This window comes from Pseudophryne corroboree, chromosome 3, assembly GCF_028390025.1.
Source record: "Pseudophryne corroboree isolate aPseCor3 chromosome 3, aPseCor3.hap2, whole genome shotgun sequence".
In the NCBI taxonomy this organism is placed as follows: domain Eukaryota; kingdom Metazoa; phylum Chordata; class Amphibia; order Anura; family Myobatrachidae; genus Pseudophryne; species Pseudophryne corroboree.
Window position 1 is genome coordinate 308,515,254 of NC_086446.1, and position 15,340 is coordinate 308,530,593.

General features: G+C 47.6%; 1 protein-coding gene across 2 annotated transcripts in view; it reads right to left on the bottom strand.

Moving 5' to 3' along the window:
• ACLY (ATP citrate lyase) overlaps positions 1-12,881 on the bottom strand; it is a 202,395-nt gene extending 189,514 nt beyond the window's left edge. Inside the window, exon 1 of one of the 2 annotated variants that reach the window (XM_063959399.1) lies at positions 12,735-12,881. The gene's annotated coding sequence lies outside the window, so the exon portion shown is untranslated. The remainder of the gene's footprint in view (positions 1-12,734) is intronic. The other variant, XM_063959400.1, reaches the window with a different exon arrangement.
• Between the last annotated feature and the right edge of the window lie 2,459 nt (positions 12,882-15,340).

The following is a 15,340-nucleotide window of genomic DNA, read 5'->3' on the forward strand; positions in this document are numbered from 1 at the left end:
ATCCTGAGAAGGAAACGGGTATGCCATAGCAATTCTCCTGGGAATGTGCCACCTTCTGTCTGGCATTTCCCAGGCTTTTTCAAAAAGGGCATTCAGTTCATGAGAGGGAGGAAACGTTACCTCCGGTTTCTTGCCCTTATACATACAGACCCTTGTCTCAGGGACAGCGGGGTCTTCCGTAATATGCAACACGTCTTTTATAGCCACAATCATGTACTGAATACTCTTAGCCACCTTAGGATGCAACTTTGCATCATTATAGTCGACACTGGAGTCAGAATCCGTGTCGGTATCAGTGTCTGCTACCTGGGTAAATGGACGTTTTTGGGACCCCGAGGGGGCCTGAGTGTGTGGTACCACGTCTCCCATGGATTGCCTCCATGCTTGGTTCTGAGACTCAGATTTGTCCAACCTCTTATGTAACAAAGCCACACTGTTATCCAACACATTCCACATGTCAACCCAATCAGCAGTCGGCGGTGCCGACAGAGTCACACCTTCATTCTGCTCAGCTTTCACACTAACCTCCTCCTGGGAAGAGCATTCAGTTTCTGCCATGTCGACACACACGTACCGACACCCCCAAACACACTGGGCTAAAGGGGACAGACCCACAGCAAGGCCTTTCAGAGAGAGACAGAGAAGGAGTTTGCCAGCTCACACCCAGCGCCACACCTGTCTGAAAAGCACAATGCCCCAAACCTATCAGCGCTTGTAATATAATACAACCAACACCAAAATTAAGTGCCCCCCCCCCCCTTTGTTTTCAACACCCTGTTACTTGTGACAGCAGAAAATGGCGCTGGTCAGAGCCGAGGAGGAAGCCCCGCCCCCTAAAAGGCGCGCTTCGGTCCCGCTGAGATTATACTGGCGGGGGTCACAAATAATGCCTATGCACCTTAAAATAGCCAGATAGTGTATAAAAGAGGTTTTTATTGCAGCCCAGGGCGCCCCCCCAGCGCCCTGCACCCATGCAGTGCCTGTGTGAGCGGGAGCAATGGCGCGCAGCGCGGTACCTCAGGAAGACTGAAGTCTTCTGCCGCCTTCCGATGTTTGCTTCGGTTACTCACCTGTCTTCGATCTTCTGGCTCTGTGAGGGGAACGGCGGTGCAGCTCCGGGAGTGAGCAGCTAGGCGACCCAAGTGATCGGACCCTCTGGAGCTAATGGTGTCCAGTAGCCTAAGAAGCAGGGCCTATCAGTCGCACAGAAGTAGGTCTGCTTCTCTCCCCTCAGTCCCATGAAGCAGGGAGCCTGTTGCCAGCAGTGCTCCCTGAAAATAATAAAGCTAACAAAAGTATTTTTAGAGAAACTCAGTAGAGCTCCCCTAGAGTGTGACCAGTCTCCTCTGGGCACAGAATCTAACTGAGGTCTGGAGGAGGGGCATAGAGGGAGGAGCCAGTTCACACCCAGTCAAAGTCTTTTTAGTGTGCCCATGCTCCTGCGGATCCCGTCTATACCCCATGGTCCTTTTGGAGTCCCCAGCATCCTCTAGGACGAAAGAGAAAGCAGATTACAGTTATATTCATGAAAAAGGGTATCTGCATACAAATATTTACAAACCATCATAAACAAATAAGGTTATGGTCTACATGGCAAACAGATAAACTGTGTGTACTAGGGAAACCTTCTTGGTATGAAGACGGCATTGGAGAGGTAGAAGAACAATGACAGATTTATAGGATCAGCCAGCATCCATGACGAGAGATCAAATAGCAAGGCATGTTATGGTAGCTATAACTTGATTGTCAGATTCTACATTTCTCCGGAAGAAATAAATATTAAGAAGGTAAATAGACTATATTCGATAATTCACCACAGCAAACCTTTTTTCCCTGCATACATTTCTGTGAGGTGGCAGTGAGCCTTTTAGAAGGTCTCAGGCCAAGTGGAGTGGTGTCTACCTGGCTTAGGAGTCTTATTACTTTACTTTGAGCCTTGGAGAGAGATAAAGTAGATGGAGATAGAGTGCCAGACAATCAGCTCCTAACGGTCATGTTACAGGCTGTATCTGAAAAATAACAGTTAGGAGCTGGTTGGCTGGTACTTTATCTCCGTTCATTATATCTCTCTCCAAGGCTTAGTAAATAGACCCCTTAGTTCCCATGCTAACTTTTCCAAGCAAACACATCACAGGTGGATGATAACGTTTACCTAAAGTGCAGAGACACAGAACCTTTATCAGCCATACAGTTAAACAAACAAGTTTCTGAATGCATGTGAGTTTCTAATGCAGTCAGTTGATGACCTCTCATATGGGCTATTAGCAGTAATCTCTGGACCTCATTTTCCAACAGGACCAAAAACTAAGCTTCACAGTCAAGTTTGGATCATAATAAGGATAATACTGATTGTCAATCACAGTGGGTATACAGAATAAGGCTCCATACACAATAGCACCAATAAGGTGATTAGATGTCCCTCATGGTGCATCAGTGCGCTTTGATGCCCACAGTGAATATTTGTAAAGTTAGGGTTCATTGAACCTTTCCCAAACATTTACTTCATTAAACACAGGCACTGTCAGAGTTGGGGGGATGGTCTTCGGATACAAAATACTGTAACCGGCTTTACACTACTAGCTATGTACACGCAAATAGGGAGTGTAAATGCAGCATTAAGCACTGGTTTGTGAGGCCATTATCCACTATGAAAAGTTGGATGTGTGAATGTTTTTGGACAGTCTGTAAATTGCTTCACTTAAATTACCATCATTATCACAACACTGGCTATGTCCAATGTGTTATTAATATGAGTGGGCAGATTACTGCCTTGCACAAGATTAGCACACTCCTCTCCAATAGCTGTGCTGCTGAAAACATTCCCTTGATTTTCAGTTACATGTAGTTTGCGACCAACTAACTTGAAAGCTAAAAACATCCGTGTTTTGGTGTACATTAAGTACAGTAGGTCTGCGTAAGAGGACTACATAATAGAATGAAGAATGTTACACTCTTAAGACACACCTTGTGACCTAAATAGTAATATTAGCCAGTAAAACACTGCCAATACCATTCTACAGGCAAGAAAAAATGTGGAACCACAAGCACCTTCAAACAAATGTAGACAATCTATAGAAACTGAAATACGTTTTAAAAATATTGCAAATAATAATAATAAAAATACTATTAAGGGACAGTCACTGGGTGGCCATTTGTGGTTCTTCAAAGATAATCTGAAGCCATTTAGCTTCCTTCACAATCTCCAAGTAACAAGTACAAGATTCATTGTTGTGTGTCACACAAGTTAATATGGAAATATATAAGGCACTACACAGTGGGGGTTTGCCCGTTCTTTTTTTCAGGGGTGTATTCCTTTTATTGGTCCTTGTCACTGAAATATTACGGGAAAAAAACCAAAAACATGGAGCAGGAAGAACAAGAAAAAACAATTATAGGCAAGACACCAACCCCTAAGGGTATGATTATAAATACATATGACCAAAAAAAAGGGAAATGTGTATCACCACCTTAAAAGCCTACATGTCAATATTGAAAGAGGTTCACAAAATCAGATTTCAGGAACCTGTCTGAAATCTAGAAGGTCGCAACCTGTATTTAGAAACCGGAGAAAAGGGTATGTAATAACTGCCAAAATGTAAGATGCCAGCAGTGCCATAATTATCATTAAAGAGGATTTAGTGATTTTTGTCCATGGTTACCTAAAGCCAGCAATGTTGCAGGGGACAGATTCCAAACAGGTTTATAGTGAGCTTCAGACAGACCTAGGGACTAATGGAGAAAGGAACGGGCTACAAAGCAGGGGGCTGGGTACTAACTACCCGGGCTGTTTAAGGTGTCCAGCAAGGTAATGGGTTAGCGTGCCATAGTGCACAGTAGTTACACTTTTTTGGGGGTAGCAGGAGTGGCCACACCTCCTCCATCACCCAGAACCACCATTGCTCTCTATGGCCCTGCTGAATGCACTTGTGCAGTGTGCTCTGGATGTTTTTGCACTGTGCATGCTGCAAATAGGGTTGGGTTCGTGTGACCGGCAGTTGGGAGACCCCCGGGCACCATACAGACGGCGGGATCCCTGATTTTAGATGGCCGGCCAGGGGTGGACGAGTGCAACGAAGCCCCTTGTGGGCTTGCTGCGCTCACCACGCAGCGGGCTCAGTGGCTCACTGCACTCGCTATAGGTTCTATTCCCACTCTATGGGTGTCGTGGACACGAGTGGGAACAGTCCCTGTTGGTTGCCATGTGGACTGTCAGGCTATTAACGGTTCGGGATCCCGGCGTCTGTATGGTGACTGGCGGTCTCCCGACTGCCAGTCACATAACCGCATCCCCTCCAAATATACGGTAGGTGTATGTATGACGTAAGATGTGGAACTGAATTATAATGTGGTGTTACTGTATCTCACCGGCAAAGCTCTGTGAGGGCAAGTTTACACAACCGCAGGTTATGTAGAGTTTGACAGAAGCGTAAATACTAGGCATATCTTTTGCACCAAGTGCAGGATAGGATAGGACATCCTATAGAAAACAAGGGTACACTTAAAAGGGCAGGTGCATCCAGTTCTGGAGCAATTTAGCTTCAACTCTGCACCAAACCCTTAGTTGGGGTATTGGGAGCCGGATCGTGGATTCAGGTAACAGAGCTTAAAAACAAGCAGTATGGAGAAGACGTTTTTTGTTTAAAAGGGAAATGTACACAGGAGAATGTCACACATATGTTTTTCAGATTCTAATGTGACATAATTGTTTAAAACTATTAAGGGGGGGGGGGGTACACACGAAGAGATCCATGCTTAAATTCTAAGCAATCTGACCAGATTGCATAGAAATTAAGCACGGATCTCTCCATGTGTATACCCCACAGCGATAGCAATGCGCGGCGCTATCGCCAGTACTAGATTGGCCTGCAAGGGGTATATGCAATTCCGGGCGAATTGCGGCAATTTTTCGCCCGTTTTTAAATTCGACACAATTCGACCGTCGAATTCCGGCCGGCTGGTGCCGGAATTCGACATATTCAATAAAAAAACGTATTCGACAGTCCCGCTGTCGAAAAACGGACCAATTGACATATTTTTAATATGGTACAAAAAACAATAAAAAACCCGAAAAAAAATTGCGTGGGGTCCCCCCTCCTAAGCATAACCAGCCTCGGGCTCTTTGAGCCGGTCTTGGTTGCAAAAATACGGGAATGAAAATGACAGGGGATCCCCCGTATTTTAACAACCAGCACCGGGCTCTGCGCCTGGTCCTGGTGCAAAAAATACGGGGGACAAAAAGAGTAGGGGTCCCCCGTATTTTTTGTACCAGCACCGGGCTCCACTAGCCAGAGAGATAATGCAACAGCCGGGGGACACTTTTATACCGCTCCCTGCGGCCGTGGCATTAAATACCCAACTAGTCACCCCTGGCCGGGGTACCCTGGATGAGTGGGGACCCCTTCAATCAAGGGGTCCCAACCCCCAGCCACCCAAGGGCCAGGGGTGAAGCCCGAGGCTGTCCCCCCCATCCAAGGGCTGCGGATGGGGGGCTGATAGCCATGTGTAAAAATGAACGAATATTGTTTTTTGCAGAAGAACTACAAGTCCCAGCAAGCCTCCCCCGCAAGCTGGTAATTGGAGAACCACAAGCACCAGCATGCGGGGGGGAAACGGGCCCACTGGTACCTGTAGTTCTTCTGCAAAAAAAATACCCAAATAAAAACAGGACAAGCACACCTTGAAAATACAACTTTATTTCACACATGCCGACACATACCCGAGTCCTGGCACTCTGCTGATTGGCTATGCGCGTCTGAGCTGTCAGACAGCGCATCGCAAAGCCTCTCCATTATATTCAATGGTGGGAACTTTGCGGTCAGCGGTGAGGTCACCCGCGGTCAGCGGCTGACCGCGGGTAACCCCACCGCTGACGGCAAAGTTCCCACCATTGAAACTAATGGAGGGAGCTGTGCGATGCGCTGTCTGCCAGCAGACGCGCATACAGCCAATCAGGTGAGTGCCACAAAGTAGCGCTTCCTGATTGGGTGAAGGGACCTTTCTGTGACAGCAGTCACGTGGGGTCCCGGCATTCGTGGAAAGGGGTCCGTTTGGTCCGGGTGTTCGTTTTTTTTTTTTTGCCAAGTACGTGGATTATAATCTGGACACTGGATCAGGTGAGTATAATTTTATTCACAGGTACACGTGGATTCTACTTGGACAAGTGGACAGAGGTCGGCGTGTGAACATAGGTAAGTATGTGTGTGTCGACATGTGTGAAATAAACTTTTACTCTCACGGTGTGCGTGTCCTGTTTTTATTTGGGTATTTTTTTCCCAGTAGAACTACAGGTACCAGCGGGCCCGTTTTTCTCCTGCATGCTGGTACTTGTGGTTGTCCAAGTACCAGCTTGCGGGGGAGGCTTGCTGGGACTTGTAGTACTACTGGAAAAAACAATATTCTTTCAATTTTCTCAAGGCTATCAGCCCCCCATCCGCAGCCCTTGGATGGGGGGGGGACAGCCTCGGGCTTCACCCTTGGCCCTTGGGTGGCTGGGGGGGGACCCCTTGATTGAAGGGGTTCCCACTCCCCCAGGGTACCCCGGCCAGGGGTGACTAGTTGGATATTTAATGCCACGGCCGCAGGGCGCTGTATAAAAGTGACCCCCGGCTGTGGCATTATCTGTCCAGCTAGTGGAGCCCGATGCTGGTGTAAAAAATACGGGGGACCCCTACTCTTTGTCCCCCGGATTTTTAGAACCAGGACCGGCTCAAAGAGCCCGAGGCTGGTTATGCTTTGGAGGGGGGACCCCACGCAATTTTTTTTCGGGGTTTTTACCGTTTTTTTAAAAATCGGATCAAAATCTGTCAAATCAGCCGTTTTTCAACAGCGGGACTGTCGAATCCGTTTTTTATTGAATATGTTGAATTCCGGCACCCACTTGCCGGAATTCGACGGTCGAATTGTGTCGAATTAAAAAACGGGCGAAAAATTGCTGCGATTCGCCGCTAATTGCATATACCCCATAGTCTGTGAACAAGAGGTCCAGGAATAACTTTTACAAGGAAGTTCACAGGCCTTCTCCATCAGAAGATGAAGCTCAAGTTCATGAACCAAATAGGCCCAGGATTGAAAATGAGGTTTTACGCTCTCCATCAAACTTAACAAGAACATACGTTCCAGTATGTTCTTAAGTTTGATGGAGAGCGTAAAACATCATATCGATATGTTGCTGTCTGCCAGAGTGAATTGGAAGATGATGGTGAGGTTAAGATCATGTGCCTGAATCTGGTTGGCAAAAGTGGCATGCGTTTTAAAGTGGATGATTCTGATGTATCATATGATCATATCCTGTATTTTTTACCAACTCCAAGGCTAGTAATGCAAGAAAATAGAATGGTGTATGATTCGGATACTGAAATTGAGGTGTATCAAAAGACCTAGGACCCAGAGAATGCATATTTTTGCCTCATGTAACCTGAGTTACCATACTCTGTAACCTGAGTTACCAAGATTTTTTTCTATAAATAATTCATTTCTTATCATAAACATGTGTAATATGTTATATCATCATCTATGATTTAGTGGCTTTTTCAGAAATAAATTGTAGCAACTTCACACCTCAATAAGAGCAGAAATATTACATTATGTGATCTTAAAAAAAAGCTGCGTCTTTTTAGTGTAACCTGAGTTACCACACAAAAACAATTTGTATTAATTTATGTGCAATTATTTTTCATTGTTTGAACATTTGGAAATAAAGAAGAATGTATTATTAGTAGGCTAATCATTATTTAGTACTCCTAAGCATAGTTTATGTGGTAACAATATTGGTTTAAATGTCAACTTAGAGTGTCACTTGTAACCTGAGTTACCATGGAATCACCCGGGACAGCAGCGGGACCTCACTTGCTGGAGCCGGGTGGACGCTGCCGTGAGCGGTGACTATGACACATCCTCCTGCAGCGCTGTGCTGTGGCGCTGCTGTCCCCCCTCTCCTCCTCTCAGGTCGACATTTTTTTTTAAGTCGAACTGAGATGGTCGGAAAGGAGGCCAAAACCTGTCGAATTTGGCCCTGTTTGCCTCAGAAGCACGTGAATCGGCAGCTATACCGCCAATTCACGTACTATTCGACAAGTCGAATTAACCGACTTGTTGAATAAAAATGCTGGGGACTGAATAGGTCGGAACCCCTTTCCGACCTGAAAAAGGCGAAAACTGCAGTCTTTTCAAAAAGACGTCAGTTTTTACCTTAATTGAATATACCCCCTAAGACTTTAGTAAGGCACCTGACACTGTCCCACATTGCAGATTGTTACTTAAACTCAAAAGAGTGGGATTAGATCATAAAACAGTTTAATGGATAAGAACTTGATTGCAGGATAAGGAACAGACAGGTTGTAGTAAATGGAGTGCATTCTATGGAGGGAAATGTTACCAGTGGAGTACAGCAGGGATCGGTGCTTGGATCAGTGCTCTTTAATATCTTTGTTGGTGACATTGCAAATGGTACTGAAGGAAAAGTATGCATGTTTGCAGATGACACAAAGATATGCAACAGGGTAGACACACCGGGAGGGGGTAAAATAAATGATTCATGATCTAGATAGACGTGATAAATGGTCAAGAACGTGGCAACTACAGTTTCATGCTAAAAAGAAACATGCAAAATCATGCACTTGGGTCTCAAAAACCCAAAGGCTACATACAGAATCAAAGGTACTATAATGGGAACTACTGAGGAGGAAAGGGATTTAGGAGTCGCTATGTCAAGTAACTTAAAGGCAGGAAATCTATTCAACAAAGCAATGGGAAAGGCAAGTGAGATGCTTGGTTGCACAGGGAGAGGAATCAGCAGCAGAAAAAAAATTATAATAATAATGCCACTATAAGTCATTGGTACAGCTTTATCTGGAATACTGTGTCCAGTTCTGGAGCCCGTATCTCCAGAATGTCCTAAATACATTAAGAGAGCGCACAAAGAAGGGCAACCAAAAAGGTGCATGGCCTACATCACAAAACTTACTCGGAAAGACTAAAGGATCTTAATATGTATAGTTTGGAGCAGAGAAGGTAAAGGGGGGACATGATAGAAACTTTCAAATACATCAAGGGTTTTAATAAACTACAGCAGGGAAACATTCTTCAAAGGAAGAGAGGTATTAGAACTCGAGGACATGTACTGAAACCGAAGGGAGGTAGGTTCAGGTGACATTTAAGGAAAAATTACTTAAAGCAGACCCTCCAGCTGTTGTGAAACAACATATCCCAGCATGCCCTGACAGTTTTGCTGTCAAAGAATGCTAAAGCTGTGTCAGGGCATGCTGGGATGTGTAGTTTCTCAACAGCTGGAGGGCCGCAGTTTGGACATGCCTCACTTAAAGGGTAGTGGATAAATTAAATGTCCTCCCGTCAGAGGTGGTAGATGCTAAAGGCGGTTACACACCGGTGAGATAATGACTACAGCTGATTTTGACTTTGCAATTTCCCTTGAACTCCCTGGAGCCCAGAACCACCGATATTGATAGTCTATATTGGAAGGGGTATGGGTCATTAGGTCGACAGTCATTAGGTTTACCACTATTGGTCGACATAGTCACTAGGTTGACATGAACAAGGTCGACATGAGTTTTTTTACTTTTTTGGGTGTCATATTCTTCGTAAAGTGACGGGGAACCCCACTTAATGCATTGTGTCCCCTCGCCATGCTTCGGGCAAGGTACCTCGCTGCACTCGGCACAGGTTACTATCCCCAATCATAATCCACGTGGATCGTAAAGTATGAAAAAATGGAAAAAAATGTGGAAAACTCATGTTGACCTTTTTCCATGTCGACCTTGTTCATGTCGACCTAATGTCCATGTCAACCAATAGTGGTTGACCTAATGACTGTCGACATAAGTGTGGTCGACCTAATGACCGTATCCCATTGGAAGAAATATCGCACCATGTGTAGCCCCCTTAAGTCAATAGAGCAATTTAAACTTACTTGGGATAGGCATATCAATATCCTGTCAAAGAACAAAGTTCAGAAGGGTTTGATATTGCCTAAAGGATTAAAAAAGGGGGCAGATTAGATGGCCCAAGTGGTTCTTATCTGCAGTCACATTCTATGTTTCTCTTTATCTCTCTCCAAGATTTGGCATATCTCCTCCCCTTAAGGTGGGTACACACTGATAGATATATCCGCAGATCAACTCATCTGCAGATATATCTATGGACGGATCGGGCAGTGTGCTGTGCATACACACTGCCCGATCCATCGGGAACTGATGTCATGAACTGGGTGGGTGTGTACAAACGCCAGCCCAGTTCAGCTGTCAATCACTGCCAGCTGCAGCAGCATGTGTACAGCAATGACGTGCGGTGAGGTCATTGACTGGGGAGGCACTAAGATATATAGTAACCCCATCAGCACCTCCTGTGTATCACTGAAGTAAGCCAGCACCTCCGGTGCATCACTGACCCGTACATAACCACGCCAGCAAGCCCTGTGCATCTCAGACATCTACATAACAACGCCAGCGTCCTCTGTGCATCACTGCCAGTGGTGCAAGTAGAAAAATGTCTTACAGGTACAAAAAATGGGTGTGTCCAAATGCCACATGGGGCGCGGCCAAGGAAAATAAGGGCATGATACACACATGGGGAAGGGGCAGATACACATATGACCCCAATAGTGCCAGATACACGTTGCCCCACAATGCCAGATATACATTGCCCCACAGTGCCAGATATACATTGCCCCACAGTGCCAGATGTACATTGCCCCACAGTGCCAGATGTACATTGCCCCACAGTGCCAGATACATAAATGCCCCCACTGTGTCAGATACATAAATGCCCCCACTGTGTCAGATATACATTGCCCCACAGTGCCAAATACATAAATGCCCCCCAGTGCCAGATATGCACCCAGTGACAGATACACATGCCCCCCAGTGCCAGATATGCCCCTTGTGCCAGATATGCCCTCAGTGCAGATACACATGTCCCTGCAGTGCCAGGTATACATGCCCCCCTAGTGCCAGATATGCTCCCAGTGCCAGGTATACATGCCCCCCCAGTGCCAGATATGCCCCCCATGTGCCAGGTATACATGCCCCCCAGTGCCAGATATGCCTCCAGTGCCAGATATGCTCCCAGTGCCAGATATGCCCCCCCAGTGGCAGATATGCCTCCAGTGCCAGATATGCTCCCAATGCCAGGTATACATGCCCCCCCAGTGCCAGGTATGCTCCCAGTGCCGGGTATACATGCCCCCAGTGCCAGGTATACATGCCCCCCCCCCCCCCCCCCCGAGTGCCAGATATGCTCCCAGTGCCAGGTATATATGCCCCCGGTGCCAGGTATACATGCCCCCCAGTGCCAGATATGCCCCCAGTGCCAGGTATACTGTACATGTCCCCCCAGTGCCAGGTATTCATGAAGCAGCCGCAATGCTAATCCAGGGTGACTGACCTGCAAGTCCGGCCCAGGCCAGTTGAGGCGGAAGGGAATGTCATCACTGAGAGCAGGCAGGGCTCTCCTGCCGTAGCACACCCCGTACGTACAGAACAGCGAGGACCGGGAGGGAAGCGCGCACAGCCGCCAGCTCTCCCCTGTGCATCCCAACTGCCGGGTCCCGCTGGCTCCGAGGTTGAAGCTGCTGTAGTGACAGCTCTACAGTAGCTGGTCCCGGGACCCGCCTCCGCTTCACCGCGCCGCGTGATTGGACCAGCGGATCCAGCACTGGATCCGCTGTCCAATCACATCTGCCTCGCTGACAGGGGCGGGTTTCCCCTGTCAACGAGTTTGGTTTTAATGGGCTTTTTCAGCCCAGCGCTTTGCCCCGCCCCCCACACTTTAACCTGTCCCTATTGTAAATGGGAGGCACTGCTATCAGTGCCTCCCAAACTACTTTTAATCACTGAAATAGATAGGATAATATAAAGAAATTACTTATGACACAGAATGTGTCATAAGTATTTTCTTTATATTATTTTAATCAGTAAAGAAATTACTTATGACACAGAATATGTGTCATAAGTATTTTCTTTATATTATTTTAATCAGTAAAGACAGGGGAGGCACTGCCTCCCCTGACTGCACGTCCCTGGTGTACAGGTGGTCGGCTGATCGCCCGTACACACACAGCGATGCGCCAATATATCGGTAGATATATTGGCTGTCGGCTGTGCTGCAGGGCCGACGCGATATGTCTGTTAACAACAGAGTTCACAAGTTGAATGTTCTCTGTACAGCGCTGCATAATGTGGTGGTGGTGATATACAAATTGATCTAAGTCTCAGGTCACTATGTTCAACCACTAGGGTCTATCTAATCAGTCCATGATCCATTAGTCTAATTTGTGGGTGGGATAAAGGTGGCAGTGCTAGAAGGAATGCAATGCACACAGATGTTAAGACTACAGAAACTATCACAGCAGATATCATACGTAGCCAGACACCACAGGAATACAGCTGGGCAGTGTAACACAGCAATGTGTGGGCTACTCACAGCTATGAATCAGCCACACACCATGCTGCTAGGGAACCTCCTTTGCATGCACCCTGCAGGGCACAGTGTAAGTGGCACATCCCGGGGGCAGCCTGGAGGACTGATGAACAGTAACAGCTAGCCTGGCTGAGGGCACACGTAGAAGAAAGAGGAGAGGAAGCAGCCACCGGGGGAATCACACAAGCTGCTCCCTTACGCTGGGTGTGGGACACGGACCTGTTCTGTATGATATGTACAGTGAGGACAGTTGTCATACAGAGGGATCTCCCCGCTGCTGCTACTGGCCAGGAACTACTCACCCCCGTATCCGGCTGTCCCGTCTCAGTCTCCAAGCTCTGGCAGCGGATCCGGTTCCTTTTGTTGCTGCCTGGGAGTCTCTCCTCTTCCTACTGCTGCTGCCTCTCCTCACCATCTGCTGACATGGGTACATCACCTCCCGGGCTTCCCATTGGCTCCCCTCACGCCACGTGTCATGCCTGCCAACCTCTAGCCAATCAGGAGAAACCTACTCTCCCTGTCTAGACCTCCTCCTACGTCACCCACACTCCCCGCAAGTGCGTCTGGGAGGTGTAGTTCTTTCTTAACAGACTTGGCAAAAGCTCATGTTCTTCATAGTAGACTGGTGGTTTATGTCACCTCTATGTGTACATCGTGTCACGCTGTGTTTCCATTTGCAGGTTTATTTTCCTGTAGTTAGTTTTGATAGCTTTCCTGTTGTCCACTTATCGCAGCGTTTTACTTAGAAATTTAATCTGTGAATTTGAACTGGGGAAAAACCAGAGATCAGGGAATCTAAAAATAAATTATTGCCAAAATATATTAAACTTTTTTTTTTTTAAATAGTCATTGAGACAACTATTAATCTGTATGTGTTTTGTAATTTTATTAAGTAGGTGGGATGTGTGCTGGCCTAATATAAAAAGGACATATAGGCGTGCGCATGAGTCGACACGGGCATTCCACTCTCGGAATTCCCCCCTCCGCTACCTCCTTAGGACTTAGGATCTGATTCAGAGATAGACGCAGATCACTGCATACGCAGCCGGATCTGTGTTCATCTCACATACTCTTAGGGCTGTAACACACTGGCTGGTTTCTCCCGGATGGCAAAAAGCCGGACAAACTTTGTCCGGCTTTTTGCCATCCGGGAGAAACCGGCAGAGTCTCGCACACAGGACGGCTTTGAGCCGTGTGTAATGCTGTGCGCATGCGCAGCATCAGACACGGCTTGAGAAAAAACCGTTGTGTGTGAAAGCTCCCCTTCACACACACGGTTCACTGGCTGCAAAGACGGCCCGGCGGCCGCTCGGCCGCCGGACCTTCCAGTGGTGAGACCCGGCTGCAACCCGGCAGCCGGGCCGGGGCCGTGCAGTGTGAAGGGACCCTAGCCCTCACACTGTTAACTACAATGCCGGCACGGGAAAAAGCCGTCCGGCTTTTTCCCGGCCGGCAAAAGCCGGGTAGTGTGTTTTAGCCCTTAGTGCTGAAACACACTACCCGGCTTTTGCCGGCCGGGAAAAAGCCGGACGGCTTTTTCCCGTGCCGGCATTGTAGTTAACAGTGTGAGGGCTAGGGTTCCTTCACACTGCACGGCCCCGGCCCGGCTGCCGGGTTGCAGCCGGGTCTCACCACTGGAAGGTCCGGCGGCCGGGCGGCCGCCGGGCCGTCCTTGGAGCCAGTAAACCATGTGTGTGAAGGGGAGCTTTCACACACAACGGTTTTTTCTGAAGCCGTGTCTGATGCTGCGCATGCGCACAGCATCACACACGGCTAAAAGCCGTCCTGTGTGACAGACACTGCCGGTTTCTCCCGGATGGCAAAAAGCCGGACAAAGTTTGTCCGGCTTTTTGCCATCCGGGAAAAACCGGAGTGTGTGTTACAGCCCTTAGGCTGCTCAGCACTGGGCAACGCCCTCCAAAGCCACGTCAGCGCCCTGCGCCTGCTACTGTCAATCACACTGCAGCCGAATCCTTCCGCAATGCGGCCACAATGTGTAAGGTTGCGCACATGCACTGCGGCCAGTCTGCAGGACAACACGAATGCAGCAGCCTCGTACAGACACGCGGCTGCGTTCGGGTCTGAATGACCCCCATAGACTGCTTTTCTGGGTGGTGTATTCAATGGTTGTCAGATCCTTTCCAACGGACAGGATCCGACAATGCAGTATTCAATTAGCAGCCAAATTCTGACAAAACAAGTGGATCCGCGACTATTCCGCCAATCCACGTGTTTTCCGACAAGTCGGAATTGCTGACTTGTCGGAAAAAAGTCAGCCCAATTCAATAGGTCAGAACAGTTTCCGGCCTTAAGAAGTTGGAAACTGACGACTTTCCGACAAGATAGCAGATCCTACTTGAATAAAATACTGTGACCGGACGATCCCGTACGACAGCTCTCACCGCTTCGCGTCCCGTCCCCAGTCACAGAATGGATGTTTAGGTCACACGGAACCTGGCCACATAGGGGATTTCCAGTTACCGTCAGTAACCGCCTGTTACTGACTCCACCCACTGCGCAGTGGGCGAGTTTACGCTGCCACCACCAAACTCCTAACCTGCCGTGGCGTCTGGAGCAACGGTTCTGCTCTGTATGTGTCGACATGCTGTCTTACCATACCAGTGTGGTGCTGATGAATCCCCACTAGTCAATATAAAGTACAAAGAAAGAAAAAGTAAGAAGACTCTTGGTTGGTGCACTCTTAAGGAAAGGACATATGTCAGTATGTATAGTGATAGAAACATAAAATTTAAATTTTATTGATATCAATAAAATAATATTAATAATAATAATAAATAATAGAATCCCGACTAGTCGCTTGACTAGGCCTCTGCCGGTAGCTGGCGGAAGGCGGAGCTTGGAGACACTGGGTACACCCCTGACAGCTGGAAAACGGAGCTAGGTTTCA